The sequence below is a fragment of the Euprymna scolopes genome, chromosome 1 (genome assembly GCF_053919585.1).
Source record: "Euprymna scolopes isolate OS-2025 chromosome 1, ASM5391958v1, whole genome shotgun sequence".
NCBI lineage: Eukaryota > Metazoa > Mollusca > Cephalopoda > Sepiida > Sepiolidae > Euprymna > Euprymna scolopes.
In genome coordinates this window covers 156,865,098-156,881,229 of record NC_136482.1, presented here as the reverse complement: position 1 = coordinate 156,881,229, position 16,132 = coordinate 156,865,098, and positions in this window count along the sequence as shown.

The following is a 16,132-nucleotide window of genomic DNA, read 5'->3' as shown; positions in this document are numbered from 1 at the left end:
GTACAATTTATTGATTTTGTTTGTTTTCTTTTGGAACTGATTTTTAATTTTTAATTTAATTTTTTTTTTAATTTAAATTATGAATTATCAATCATCTTTATCATTATTATAAATTATCAATCATAATTTTTAATGTTTAATTTTTAATTTAAATTATAAATTATCAATCACCTTACTCAATAGTAAAATAGCTCTAGGACATATATGCTTATCGAGCTTATTATATATGTACATTACAACGAGCACTGTTTTCTTTTCTTTTATTTTAATCGTATTAATGAATTTACTAATACATTAAAATAAACTGCTCTTTAGACTGTTGTTCTAATCCCCTTAAAACATTTATGTATATATGTGTGTGTGTGTGTGTGTGTGTGTGTGTGTGTGTGTGTGTGTGTGTGTGTGTGTGTGTGTGTGTGTGTGTGTGTGTGTGTGTGTTTTATTTTTTTTATTACCGTTTTATCTGTTTGGTTACATACGTTTCGGACCCGTCTCCCCCTCCCTTATTATCTCCTACCCCAAACCCCCCCTCTTTTTTTTCTTCTAAAACACTTCTTCCTTGTACTAACAACCATTTTTGTAAGGTCTGATGAGGCTGTTGGATCGTAAACATGGTCCAACATCCGACACATATGTAACCAAACAGATAAAACGGTAATAAAAAAATAAAAATCATATTTACTCTGCAATAGTATTGAGCACTCTTTTCAGGTTTTTACTAATTACCAGTTTTACCATATATATATATATGGGGGTTGTTAAATTCTTTATTCATGCGTCATAGATTTTGGGATCGTTCATGTCTTGAAGTGCAAAGCCTTGACTTTAAGGAACTCCTGTGTTATGGACATTGACAGCTGTTACACTAAGAACTTTGCAAAAGACAGGTGGGTTTCGCTCAAAAAGGATGTGCCACATTCCTGTCTAAACTTGGCTTTTGGGGAAAGGCCAGCAATGACGCTCACTGAACAAGCAGAACGTCATTTCAGGATTTTTTAATTTTTTCTTCTTTTAATATCCCAAAGAATTCATCAGTTGTTGGTTTACTTTGTTTTGTTTTGTTTTTTTTTTTAATTGTTCCCGTAGACAAGACATATAGCCATCAAGATTTAAGGGGCGAGTGGAAGTAGGCACCAGATTTATGTAAGATATCCTTAGTGGGAAGTTGTGCAGTAAGGTGTTTGTTTACATTTAAATGTCTGCATGGTGATATAGTCGGAAAAATGAGAAACTGGAGGGGAATTCCAAAGGAAATTGCTTCAAGGGAAGGAGCTTTTAGAGTAAAAAAAGGTGTCCGGCATTTTTGAACCTCTAAAGTAAACGAGGGGGCGGGGTTGACGTTATCGAGTTGATTGAGGGCATTTATGTTGAGGGAGTACAAGTGCAATAAGCTTATCAGAGCACATTTATTGGGGGCACTAGTAAAACAAGCACGAAGATGCCACATTGCTAAGATGAAGCTGGAGATTCATAGACTATATAGGACCAATAAAGAGAGATTAGTGGTTGGAGCACCAGCTCAAATGTGACAACAATACTTCATGTACAAGAGAATGATGGCTTTATATAAATGTAGAATGTGAAAAGTTTTCTTTTTCTTTTCTTTTTATTTTTACAAAGGAGTCACCACTTATCAAGGTCCAGAGGCCACTCGAGGATAAGGGTTAATGAATATACTATAGTCAATGGGCAATATCATAGTAATCGTTACTAGTGGAAATTTTGTAAATTGGATTACTTATGGGAATGGTTCATCAAGAACTTATTTACATTGGACTTGAAAACGCCTATATTGTAGTCAGTTAGAAAGCAGGGAAACAGAAGAGAGTTCCACAGGCATGCAGTGCTAAGAAAGAAACTTTGTTCATGGAATCTATGTTTAAGTTTAGGCACAGATAAAGACTGGGAGAAATTATTGATAATGGTTTCAACTAAACGAGTGTTTTTTCGCGAAAGTCAGGCAAGGGGGAACTATAGATTGGAGCTCAGATGAGCACTTACCATGAAAATAATGATAAAGCAGAGACAGGCTTGCAACGTCTCTTTTGTGGGAAAGAGGTTGCAGGGAAGGGAAAAGGGTATCTTCTACTTGGCTACGAAGTCTATTTTGAACTCTGTCAAGGCAGGATAAGATACTTCTAGCAGCTCCTACCCAGATGTGGCAACAGTACTCCATCCTTGGAGATGTTTAGCTCTTATATAGGTAGAGAATTGCATCAACAGTGATATATCTACTGAAGTGGTAGAATGATCCCACTATTTTTCCAGCAACCTTGGCAATGGATTTGATGTACATAGCTGACTACCGGTATTTCTTAAGATAATAGTCCTCCGTGACTACAGTAAATCAAAATTTAAATTCATGTTATGCAGAATTGTTATTGTGTACATAAGAAATATTTTCTTTTTTTTTTAACATGTTTTTTCTAATTTTTTATGAACAAATCGAACAGATGTTTTTTTAACAATACATTGCCAAGAGTGATAACTGACTAAATTCAAGATTTTCAGTAGTGTTGGGACGTTTAATGAGAATCGGAAAAATCGAAACATTTGGGGGTGTTGGAATCCGTATGGGAAAAAATGGTGACTATTTTCCGATGCCAAAATGATTCTTTTGATTGGCTTTTTTTTATTTGATTTTGTTTAAAGCAAAATCTTCCATTGCTGGTAATGATGATAAAATAATAAATATTTATTGATTTTAAAATACCAGTAAAGTTAAAATTTATAGAGCATCCTCCACAAGTGTAATTTCACGTTTATGAAAATATCTGCATAATTAAGATGTGTTTTTTAGAGAAATTGGGGAAAATAACAACTCTATAGTTAAATATTTAGAGATTTATAAAGAATCGGAATCTGTAATTGTATTGGAATCGGAAATTTAGCATGGAATCGTCCCATCACTAATTTTCAGTCATTTAATCAGATTGAAGGGAGTATTAATTTGTGGTTGTCTAATTGTTTCCGAAGGCAGCATAATGTTCAGAAATTTGTCCATTCTGCTATTCAGTCGAATTGTTATGCCAATAAAATATTATGTTTCGTTGTGGTTTAACAACACTACAACTTTATTTTCAACTTTTAGTCTCATGAAAATCGTTGGTTGAAGAGAAAAAAAAAATAAAACAAAAAGTTGTATTTAATTTTTCCCTCATGTGAGTCAGGAATTCGTTGTTTTTTTGTTTTTTTTTTTGGTTTTTTGTTTTTTTTTTGTTACATAAATCATGTTTCGTAAAACATCGTAAAAATTAAATAAAAAGAAAGAGTGCAACGTATGAATGTTAATCTACTATTTGTTCCTTCCGTCAATCGAGAACATGAAACAAAAATTTGGACTACCCAATCTAAACGCCCAAAGTAAAAGGAAGTGCATCTTAAGAGGATGTTTCATATTTAAATAGAAAATATAGAGTATCTAATCAGACAATAATCATCACCATCAGAACTTTTTGATCGCCCTTTGAGGAGGAAACACTCCCGAGTTTCTGTTCCACCTTATTGGACACTACAGGTTGATGACGTTATTTACCCATAGCTAGGTGTCTACGTATATGGTCAATTTTTTTTGTTTTACTCACCTACAACCCAAAGAAGGCATATCGCCACTTGGACCATGCCCAAAAATGATTAACAAGATGCTGGTTTATGTTACATTTGAACTTCTGCATCTCAATACAGTCAAGGAAACAGGTAGCAGGAAGGGAATTCCAAAGTCTGGTTGTTTAAGGGAAGAAGCTATTAGAGTAAAGCTCTTTGTGGCATTTAGAGACCTCAACGGTGAAGGGTGTGATTTTGCTGCTAAGCGGGTTTGTCGGGACATGTTTTTTTTTGTTTTCTTTTTACACAGTGATCACCACTTATCAAGGCCTGGAAGCCACTCAGGGATAAGGGTTATTGCAAGTACATTACGTTAGTGAGGAGATTTGATGAAGTGTTTACTTAAGGGGGCGGTTCATTAGGAATTTGTTAATATTAGACTTGAAGACATCCAAGTTGTAGTCCGAAGGGAAGCAAGCAGACGGAACAGAGTTCCACAGGCGTGCAGTTCTAAGAAAGAAGCTTTGTTCATGAAATCCGCGTTTTGATTTAGGCACAGATATAGAGTGGGGGAAATTTTTCACAGTGGATTCAGCTAGACGGGTGTTTTTCGTGAAAGATTGGCGAGGGGGGACCAGGGATTGGAGTTCAGACGAGCATGTATGTTGACCAGGGATTGGAGTTCAGACGAGCATGTATGTTGAAGGGGGCACAAGTGCAATGAGTTCATCATTAAAATACTTGTAAAGCAGGCACAGGGATGCAACATTGCGGCGATGGGACAGGGGTTGGAGCTTAATTGACAAATTGGGACCTATTAAATTGGAGACCCTTTTTTGGGACCCTATCCAAGAGGGAGAGACTAATGATAGATGCACCAGCCCAGATGTGGGAACAATACTTCATGCATGCATGGGTGAATGATGGCCTTGTACGTACAGGTACAGAATATTCTCAGGTGTGAGTAGTTTTCTAGCACGATAGACAGAGGCCGCCTTTCTTGCAATGTCCTTAATGTATTTGCTCATGTTCATATTTCCTGAAGAAGGTTAAGCCGAAGAGTTTGAAGGAATAATTCTCAAGTAGGGAGTTATTTGTCATGGATATCACTGATTGGAGAAGCTTCTTGTAATTGTTAAAGAAGAGCAGCTTAGTCTTGCTCACATTAAATGTTACCATACAATTACGTCCCGATGCCATTAGAGTCTGGAGGTCATTTATTAAGGATTCAGTCATTGTCTTAGATTTGTGTACATGCATTCTTCCCTCATGCATGTTATAGTCACTAATCAATTACTGACCATGCTAAATGTCACTTAAGACAATAACAAAGTAAAAAATGAAATAATAACGGTGCTAAGCAGAAATAAATGTCCTGTAAAAATGATTTTTCAGTGTACATTGGTGGCAGGAGCAGTAGATTTGGGTGTGAGAGTGAAAATTCCTCCTACGACTTATATGGATGTTAGTAAAAGCTGATGAGTTTTATAACATGTAAACATTATCGAAAGCGAACAAGACTAATGCATATTTTGGACTAACATTAGGGAAGTGATTGTAGCTAAGTGGTTAATGACATGGAATGAAAGAATTCTAACTAGAAAGATATTGAGGAAACGAATGCCAACAATAATCATCAGATTTATACAGAATGAATGGTGCCAGTAACAACAACAACCATAATCATCATCGTCAATTCCAATCTACAACTAGCTGTAGTTCGAAATCCCGCACACAGTATCAACATCATCATCTCTTTGTTCCTACAGCTAGCAGCAACAACCATGCCCTCAAAGATTAGCAGCCTACTCCAGCAGCTCTTTCCTAGAGAGGTATTTATTGATTTATGAAATAAAAACACTATCTTCTTTATTATACACCTGAGTCTGTCTTCCTTTCTGCTGCTGTTACATCCAAACGTCATTTATTATTTATTTTCCATGCCAGTAGAAGTAGTGGTACACTAGACACCACTCCTGCTACACTAACGTCATCGCACTACAACACTCTTAGTGGGCAGCTTTCATAAAACACAATCAAGCGCTAACTTCAAACTGCATATCATATCGGATGAACATTGAGATTACCAAAACGCCTGCACTGTCAAAATAGGTTGTTGCATATTTGAAATCGGCTATCTATCTCGCACATTCGGAAGATGTGACACAAGGTCAGAAATGTGGAATCAAAAAAGCCAGCGCACTAGAGGAAGAGCCTCCAAAATATCGCTGGGCAACCCCATCGGCATTCCTCGATAGGAGCGCCTCAGGCAATTTACGATTAACTAACCCTTCTCACAGAAGACCTCCTAGAACTGCACTGGATCATACTTCAGCCAACAGAGAACAAGCCACTATAACAATGGTCTAGACTCTGGTACTAAATGGACTATCAAAACAATAAAAAAAAAAAAAAACGACCCTCTTTCAAAATTATATAATAATCGTAATTTTATTTATTTGCAGCTTATTATCCTCATCTTCTTAGTTGTTGTTGTTGTTTCACCACGTTTCGGCCAACTCATCCTCTGGGCTTCTTCAGGTGATTAATCGCGACGCAATAGGAATGCTGAATCTCGTAACTATATCCTCAATAATTACTGCATTCCATTCAACGCTTCTATCTAAGAGCTCGTGCAATTTCTGAAGATAGTAGTTTCAATCCTACCCAAAGCATGCCAGAGGTTTAGTTAACCAAAACGTGGTGAGATAACAACAACTATGGAAGGCAGTAGCTACTAGGAATATGGTTACGAGACTCAGCATTCCTATACCTTCACAGTTAATCACCTGAAGAAGGCTAGCAGATGAGTTATTCGAAACATGGCGAAACAACCACAACTATGAAGATGAGGATAACAATCCACAAATAAATAAATGAATACACAAATTACTCATTTCAAAGGATTCCAATAAAAAAATAATCTCTATATAAATAAAATGAACTTATTTTTTCCCCTCCAACTTTGACCTTGATAGGATTAAAAATCATGACATTACATGCAAATGTCATGCGTACACACTGTAGCACATTATCTGAGGTTTGCTATAGGCCTATTACCTCTAAGTTCTTCGACACTGGTACATTCCTATATTTTTTCCGGTGAGAGTCCACTGCCAAAATCGGTTAGATTCAATGGAAGTTACAACATCTTTTCTCTCTACAAGATTCCTCCTTTCCCCGCTCCCCATTTACCCCGCAGCAGATGCGTTCACAAGGAACAGTACGAGGAAACACCGGTTTGGAATCATACAAGGTTACTTATGCCGTTTCTTTTTTTCTTTTTTTTATCTTTTTTCCCTGATTTATGCTTTTTGTTTTTTCCATAATAAAATAGAAATAAAAAAAAATTTTTTTAAAAACTTGAAAACGCGATTACTATTATTGTTTTCTTTTTGCTTTTTTTTCGTTAGTGTAAGACGCAATCTGCGAGACTAACCGGATTTTACTTCCGGTTTTAACGACTCTAACCTTGAAATCTAACTATGAACTTTCTTTATTAGTACTTTCAACTAAACATTTATTTTTACACAAAGATTACAACGCAACAATATCGTGAATTCACTTGCGTTACACTTAAATTAAAACAAATAAATTCATTTAGAATTCGAGAAAACAACATTCATTTAGAATTCGAGTGTGATGTGACTACTGAAACTAAACCAAAACAAACTTTACTGCGGAATTGATATTTGACCTAATTAACTTTTTAGTTAATTCATCACGTTTTTTTTTGGGGGGGGGCGCTTTCGCCTCGCCTCAATGATTCGAGTTCGACCCCCCACCCTTCAAACTTTTTGGGGATTTTTCATACACATGGGCACCGCCAGACCGTTCGTATTGCATCACGTTCATTTTTTAATTTTTTTTTTTTTTTTAAGTTTAAACATTGTTTTTATATTTAAACAGGGTTATGACTTCGCTTTGTTTTCATTTTACCCCCTCCCCAACCACACACGCATCTAAAAACCCGGGCAACGCCGGGTACCCACTGCTAGTAATAAAATAATATATAATACAGGGTGGAATGATAAATTTGTTGCCTTAAATAAAGCAACACTACAGCTTTATTTTAAACTTTTATTGAAAAAAATCAATTCAGGTAACTTGATTATGAAGTAGAGCTAACATCTATTCAATTTAGCCGTCTTTGTTGTGTTGTTGTATCATAAAGGGAATTGTGTGTGTTATATATAATCAGGGTTAATGTTGTGTGATCATCGCGTGGTCCAGTCTATTAAATATGTTCATATACCGTTGTGTGTACGTGTGTGTGTGCATGATATGTATTTTTCGACATACCTTCTGTGTCGTGGATGTTGGTCTATCTGGATTCATCTCGTGTCTTGGAGGGAGACTGGTACCTGTTGGACGAAGATTCAATCACTCCAAAATGATGAATTGGTTTTATAGTTTATTTCACTTTCCAAATGTCTCGCAGAAGCATGGAAAGTGAATCTCTGGCTCGCGTGGTTTTTCTTGGTCTCATTTCTACACATGTCAGCGTCCTCCCCCAGTGAAGGGGAGGAGATGCTGTTAAGCCGTCCGTCGCCTTCTAAGTCCGAAACAAATCTCCTCGATTCAGCTAACCTGATCAAGTGATTCCCACACAAGCCGATCAGCTGATCCTGACTTCCGGTCGACAATATAATTTACACACCTCCCCCCCCCTCTCTCGATCCATTCTCGAACATCTTCAGCCTCAATCACTGCCTCGATATAGGTTCAGAACTGAGAGCATGCGTTTTCTACAAGCGCCAGTGGGAGCTCAGTGAATACTCTGTTGATGGCAGCGATCCGGCTGGTTTTGGTTTTGTGAGAGGTCATGTTTGTGATGTTCTCGACATATGACCAAACGAAGTAGTCCAGTGAGTTCAGGTCAAGGGAGGAGTGGGGGGGGGAGTAGTAAGAAAAGGGTACAAAGTCGTGACACTCCTTAAGTCAAACATGGGTTTCTTTGGACTTGTGAGTCAGCGCTGAATCCAGCTGCCACACCCAGCGTCTGCCAGCGACCACCTGATTGCACCGGAGGATCACCACACTCTTCAACACATCCAGCTACACTTTGGTGTTGACTTTCAAGCTTTCTTTGAAGATGTGAGGTGGCATGATGTGGCCCTCACTTGAAGCCACACTAAAGACCATAACTGTGGCTAGAATCTTTGTTTTAATCACCCTGGGCACATCTCTGTTATTCGTTGCAATCTAGGGAATTGTACACAGCTGGCCAACTAGTAGATGGTCTGCAATAAAAAAAAAGAAAAAAAAAAAAGAAATCCGGTTTTCATCAAATGGAAATGGAATCATGTCTTTTCTAGAGTGACGATTTTATTTTTCACCCCTGTAATCGTAATTTGTATGACAAAGTTAATGGATTATATTAGAACGATGGATCTTTTACTTGTGTCCATACTCTTTTTAGTTAAATAAGAATGTAACGACTAAAGAGCAAGATATATCTAGAATGAATGATGGAAGTCTGCAGAAAAAGTTGTAAACCATAAGATGTCGTGATAACATGTTCCTAGAAAATAAAGTCGTATTTTGCAATATGTAAAGAGCAACAACGACAAAAATCATTTATAAATATAGTAAACAAACACGCATATACACCGGTTCAGAGACGATTTTTTAACTATATATTTTTCTACAAACACTTAAACATTTTTTTAAATATATATATATATATATATATATATATATCAATCATTATTCAAGGGAGAGTACTCTTTACTTAAATTATCTCCCTTAAATTTGCGTAGATTTGCTTGTTTTAGCGAACTATTTAATCCATGATTTCCCAACAGAGGGGCGTTATGAAACTTCGGGTGGGCGGTGACCAAATTTATCGTATAAGGAGTCCCTGATATTCATTAAAGGGGGTGATGAAATACAGAGCTTCTAGTAACATTACTGGGTTTTCTAAACCCATTTTCCTTGGGATTCACAATTCATGTGGAAATTGATTCATACTTTTTAATCGGCAAAATTAATTCAAGAATCACACCCAATGTTTACAAAACTATATGAATATTCAATTACTTATTTTTACTTTAATTATGCACTGCCATTACATTATTATGTCAAGATTCATGTAGGAAGGGGGTGGTAGTGGGTATCCGAGTGTTCTAGGGCGGCCTTTGCCGAAAAAGGTTGGGAAACCCAGATTTAATTGTTCTTATTTACTTGCCTTCCCACAAAGAGTCAAATCGTCTTATTTTATTAAATTGCAGTACTATTTTTTTTTTCGTGCAATAAACATTTGTTTGAAACCAAACAAACGAATTCGTAAAATATAAAATGAAACGACTTTGTTGAAAGTTAACCACGAAAAGGCCATAACAGCATGTTGTCTCTCTATGAGGTCAAAGTTACGCTAAATTCGTTTGTTTGTTTTTGTTTTGTTTGTTTTTTGTTTGTTTGTTTTTGTTTGCTTGTTTTTTTTGTTTTTTGTTTTTTTTGTTTTTTTTTTTAATGTAAGAAAACATATTTACCTAAAACGAGGAACTCTGAATTGAGACAAAAATTTAAATTGTTTCTGTCCTTTGGACAGACTGCATTTGGATCCTAATTGACATTGGGATACGTCAAGGTAATGTACGTGTTTAACGATAAAAATACTATTTCAACATTGGAGGGGTGGTAGTAGAGAGTCCTCATCTTTTAAATGTAGATATAATTTTCTTTTTAATTTCAAAAACTTTTAAATGTAGATATAATTTTCTTTTTAATTTCAAAAACTTTTAAATGTAGATATTATTTTCTTTTTAATTTCAAAAACTTTTAAATGTAGATATAATTTTCTTTTTAATTTCAAAAACTTTTAAATGTAGATATTATTTTCTTTTTAATTTCAAAAACTTTTAAATGTAGATATAATTTTCTTTTTAATTTCAAAAACTTTTAAATGTAGATATTATTTTCTTTTTAATTTCAAAAACTTTTAAATGTTGTCTCATTATGTATCGTATCCAAAATTTCGATAAATTTAATGTGAGATTTTCATCTATATTTTCAACCTGTACCATTTGTTTCTATTTTATACATTCCGGACATTTTTAACGGGCCATTGTATCAAAAATAAAAACAATTAAAAGAATCATTTATATAATCGGAATTTAGACTCAAATTTTACTTATTCTCATACTAAGTAAAATTAGATGAAGATTGCTTGGACATGGATCAAACTATTTAATTTGATTTGAGCCCAAAACAAGAAATGTTAAGGGCTCAAAGCTTATGAAAATTTTACCTCTGCAGTCTCTACCAAATTACTGAGCCAATTTTTAGTCTAAACATTTGAAATTTCACATTAAGTGTAATCAGACATATGGCAACCTTTTTAAGTAATGACACCTTATCAATTCTCCAATACTATTGCTACACTATCCCATTGATTACTGTACACACAATAACCCTTATCTCCGAGTGGCCTCCGGGCCTGGATAAGTGATGTAAACAAACAAAAAATACCCAAAAATGTTCAAATTCCAGATTAATCATCCCAATACTGATATATACATGTAGACAATGTAGACAATTGACATACACAAATGATACAGACATATGATATAACACTGATATTGACAGATGTAGCAAAAAGAATAAGTAAATGTTTTTATATATATATATATATATATATAAGTGAAATTGTCTGTGTGTGTGTCTTTGTGCGTACATTTCCCTACTGAACTACTTTGTCAATTTTCAGTCTACAGACTCGAGATTTGACATAAGGGGTATTGAGATTTGGGAAAATCTTTTTAATCGGTTTTCAGCCAGACATTTTGCTGTCAAAAGGTCAAAGTTCAACGATTTGGCCTTTGAAAACTCTACCAAACTCCTCTGCTAATTTTGGGTCGATACATTTGAAATTGTAGATGTAAATTACTTGGACATGCATCAAACTTTTTAATTTGATTTGAGCCCCCAAAAATAAATGATATAAGGGGTCAGGGTTAGGGTCAAACCGTAAGAAAATTTGACCTCCGCAGTCACTACCAAATTAGGGAGCCAATTTATTTCACATAAAGTGTATTCAGACATAGGGCAAGCTTTTTAATCGGTTTTTGGTCGAAAATTGGCTGCCAAGGTGTCAAAGCTGACTTTGGCAAACTCTACCAAACTCCTCCATCAATTTTGGGTCTGAACACTTGAAATTTTAGATGTAGGTTTCCTGGACACGAGTCAAACTTTTTTTTTTTTTAACATATGCACATAAAGTTATGAACCGTACAAGGGCCCGAGCAAAGCCGGAGTGAACTGCTATATATTCATGAAACTAGGTTATTAGGTTAATAATCTCATGAAATATTCAATCTTCTTAAACTGAAAAAAAAAAAAAAAAAAATTTATATTCAAATTTATATAATTTTTTTAAGTCTTTCAAAGAAAACTATTTTAATAAGAAAAGCAATTGTGAAATTTCCACAGATTCCTACAATACTAAAATATTTAAAGTTTGCTCCAGGTGAAAGTTGGGTTGTTATAATGAAAGTAGTATTATATCTATCAGAATCTTATCCAACATGTCAGCCTTTACTGTTCAGGCGAAATGTGGATATCAAAATTAAATTTGAACAAAACAAAAAGCACATACTGTAATGTGACCGTTACACCCGGATCGTATTTGTTACAGTCCGAACCTCTCTCGGACCCCCATGCCGTCCGGCACTGTCGAAAAAGAAACAAATAAATAAAAATAAATAAATCCGACTAGGCTTTTCTTTCTCTCCGTCTCAATATCAACGTAAAAATCTCTTTCTGTTACTGCAGAGCCACATGTCCATCTCCCCAGGTGGTGTTTTTCTTTCTGCTCCACTATATGCCGGCTGGGCAGAAGCTGCTAGAAGCAGCTTATCCTGCCTTGACAGAGTTCAAATAGTCTGCCTGCCTACTATCACTTCTTTTTTTTTTTTTTTTTTAAACACCTCTCTTCGCCGAGGCTGCCTACTATCTTTGGATTCCCTCCCCCCATGCTACCACTATTTTTTTAACACCTCTCTCCACATTCACAGGTCCAAGCCTGTCTGCCTACTACCAATTTTTTTTTTTTTTGCTTAACACACACATTGAAAAAAGTCGTTATACATTTTGTGCATTCATCTTAGTTTATTTTCAATTTTTAATCAGTTCATATGCGTACCACATTGGTACAGTGGTAACGTCACCAGCTCTGAATGTTAGTTTTGCTTTCGGTTTCAATTCTAACTGATGGCAGCCAAATCCTTTTTTTTTCTACTTTTGAAATCACGAAATAATAATATATATGAAATCTGGACAAATTAAAATATCATATTTAAGCATGTTAAGCCGGGCGCCCCTCACCCCACCCCGCTAGTATCATATATTAAAAATTAGGCGAATCGATCAACTAGTTTTATTTTTAAATAGAAATCATTTTTAAGTGATTCATGGGAATTTGTAGACCTTTTCCATCCACATGTTAAGAACGGCTTTCTAAAATTTTGCAAAAGTTTGAATTATTTAGAATTATTTCCATTGTTCTGCAAAATGGTGTTGAGAGATTTTCAATTGTTGTTTAATCAGAAAACTAGATTTTCTTTTCTTTTTTTTTTTTTAAATTAAACTACTTGGTTAATTTACATTTTTGGTGCAGGATATTTTCTTCCCATCACGGGTATATAATACAGGGTGTTTCAAAAGTCTTGGGAACTATATATGATATACGCATTTGTAATGTTCCCAAGACTTTTGAAACACCCTGTATATCATAAAGATTTTTCTTTCTTTTTGATATTTGTTTTTCATAGGATCGAGGGGAGTTATGCACTTGCACCCTTCATTTTAAATTATATTTTATTGATTTTGTTTTATCACTAACAGAAATTTGTTTGTTATTATTTTTCAATCATTATTATTTGTATATTTTTCTTTTATTTAACTGGGTGCCCGGCGTTGCCTGGGTGTTGAGAAAAAAAAAAAAAAAAAAAAAAAAAGTGGTAGTATGCAGGCAGGCAGGCTCGAACCCGTGATTGTGGAGAAATGTGTTTTAAAAAAAAAAAAAAAAAAAAAAAAAATGGTCGTAGCATGGGGAGGGAATCAAAACAACAGTAGGCAGCCAGGGTGAAGAGAGGTGTTAAAAAAAAAAATAAAAATAAAAATTAGCAGTAGTCAGGCAAGCTCGAACCTGTGACGCGAAGGTGGAAAAAAAAGTGAAAGAAAATCTGACATCTTAGCCAATGTTTCCATGACGCAACCGGAAGTCAAAAGCGTTGAAATTAACCCAAAGTCAATCTAACAGTGACGATGACTTGCTAAAATGTCCGCAAAAAAAAAAATCGACCCCTCCTTATACGAAACAGCCAATACATAGATTTAAACAGACAGGTGAGATTTATATTATAGATTCTTATTTGTATTTTTTTATTACTAAGCTGGGCATGAATAGCAAAACTAGCATTTTTCCACGCGTCTGTGTTTAGTTATAAAGCTTTCTTTTTTACTTGATTAATTAATCTAGTTTTGTTTTGTGTTTGAAGTTCATGATTTGATATTTTGGTTCCTATTCAAACTGATGCACAAAATAAATACGCCAGTTCAAAATAAAATAACAAAAAAATCTATGAATAGATTTATCAGTTAGAAGTATCTGCATACACCAAACTGACAAAAATCTATATATATCTATAAAAATGAAAGTGTCTGTCTGTCTGTCTGTCTGTGTACATTTCCCTACATAATAACTGTCAATTTTCAGTCTACAGACTCAAAATTTGATATACAGGGTATTGAGATTTGGGAAATCTTTGTAATTAGTCTTCGGCCAAAAATTTGGCTGTTAAGGGGTCAAAGTTCAACAGTTTGACTTTTGAGAACTCTACCAAACTCCTCTGCCAATTTTGGGTCAAAACACTTTAAATTTTAGATAAAGGTCCCTTGGACATGGATCTAACTTAACTTGATTTGAGCCCAAAACAATAAATGTTAATGGGTCATAATAGGGGTCAAAGTTAAAAAAAATTGACCACTACAGTCTCTACCAAATTACTCAAACAATTTCTGGTCTAAACATTTGAAATTTTACATAAAGGGTATTCAGAGATAGGGCAAGCGTTTTAATTGGTTTTGGTTGAAAATTTGAGCTATCAATATATAAATGTATGTATGTATGCATGTCTGTCTAAAAATTTCGACAAAGGCAGTGAATTTTCACAAGATTAGTATTGTTTTGAAGCTTAGCCTTTCAGATGACAAATATAAAAAAATTAGCTAAAAGCATTAATTTCTTCACCTTCAACTAGACACTTTTCTACAGGGAAGGGTAACTTTTTTCGCCGATATTTTCGAAAGTCATCCTCTCTTTTCGATTGTCTAGCCTTAATTTAAACCTACGTCACTTCAGGTTTGGTGGTGGGTCGTAACAGCAAAGACGTCACGTTTTTTTTCCCGTTCTTTTCCTCCTTCACAGTACGGGTTCGAGCCTGCCTTCCTACTACCACTTTGTTTTTTTTGCTCAACACCTCCAAACACCCGGGGAATGCGGGGCACCCATGCTAGTATTGCATAAAATTAGAGAAAAAAAATAAAATTAATTTCCACAAGAATAGTTCCAAAAGTAAAGCCAATTATTTTTTTAAACATTGAAGAGCTACAAAAACGGTGGTATACCATTAAAACCAGCCAGATTTTGTGCTCCAGAATTTTCTACATAGTCACCACCATTCTCAATTCACTTCTGTCAGGAATTCAATATCATATCTTTGTTTATAACGCATGTTCTGGACAAGGCTTGCTTTCTCAGCATCTCACACCATTAATATATGCAACAGAGAGATGAACTTTCAGATTATGAATGCACAAGTTCAATCATCATAACAACGTAATTTGCAATCCCGTCCGATCCATTCAGGCGAAATAAAAAAAAATAAATAAAAAAAATAGGAGGTATTAATTTTGGAACAAGCCTCATATTTCCGTAATTCATATTTCCGAGTATATTTTAATGCAACGCTATCATGCATCTTTAAGCCAGCAAATATAGATTATTTCCCTTCTTCCAATGTAAAGACATCATGTTTTCTGATTCAGAGTTTGCCGCCTTCGAATAGTAAATTAAGTTTAATTTTGGTGTACACTAATAACTGATAAATACATCAAATTATTTCCTTGTTATTTGGAACTGCCATATTTCATTTGTGTAACAATCTGAATTATATATTTTTTCTCTAAGCACAATTTACAATTTCTATTACAAGGTGGAATGATAAATTTGTCGCCATAAAAAAAAACAACACTACAGCTTTATTTTAAAACTCATTACTGAAAAAAAAAAATCAATTCCGGTAACTTGATTATGTAATAGAGCTGACATCTATTCAATGTAGCCATCTCCAGTATCAATCACCGCCTCGATAAGGGTTTGGAACTGGGAGCATGCCTTTTCCATAAGTGCCAACAGGACCTCAAACGATCAGACTGGCTTTGGTGTTGTGGGAGGTCATGTTGGTGATGTTCTCGACGTATGACTAAACAAAATAATCCAGTGGGTTCAGGTCGGGGGAGGAGGGGGAGGGCAGTGAGAGAAGGGCATAAAAATCGTAGCACTCCTTCTGAAGCTAAGCCCGAA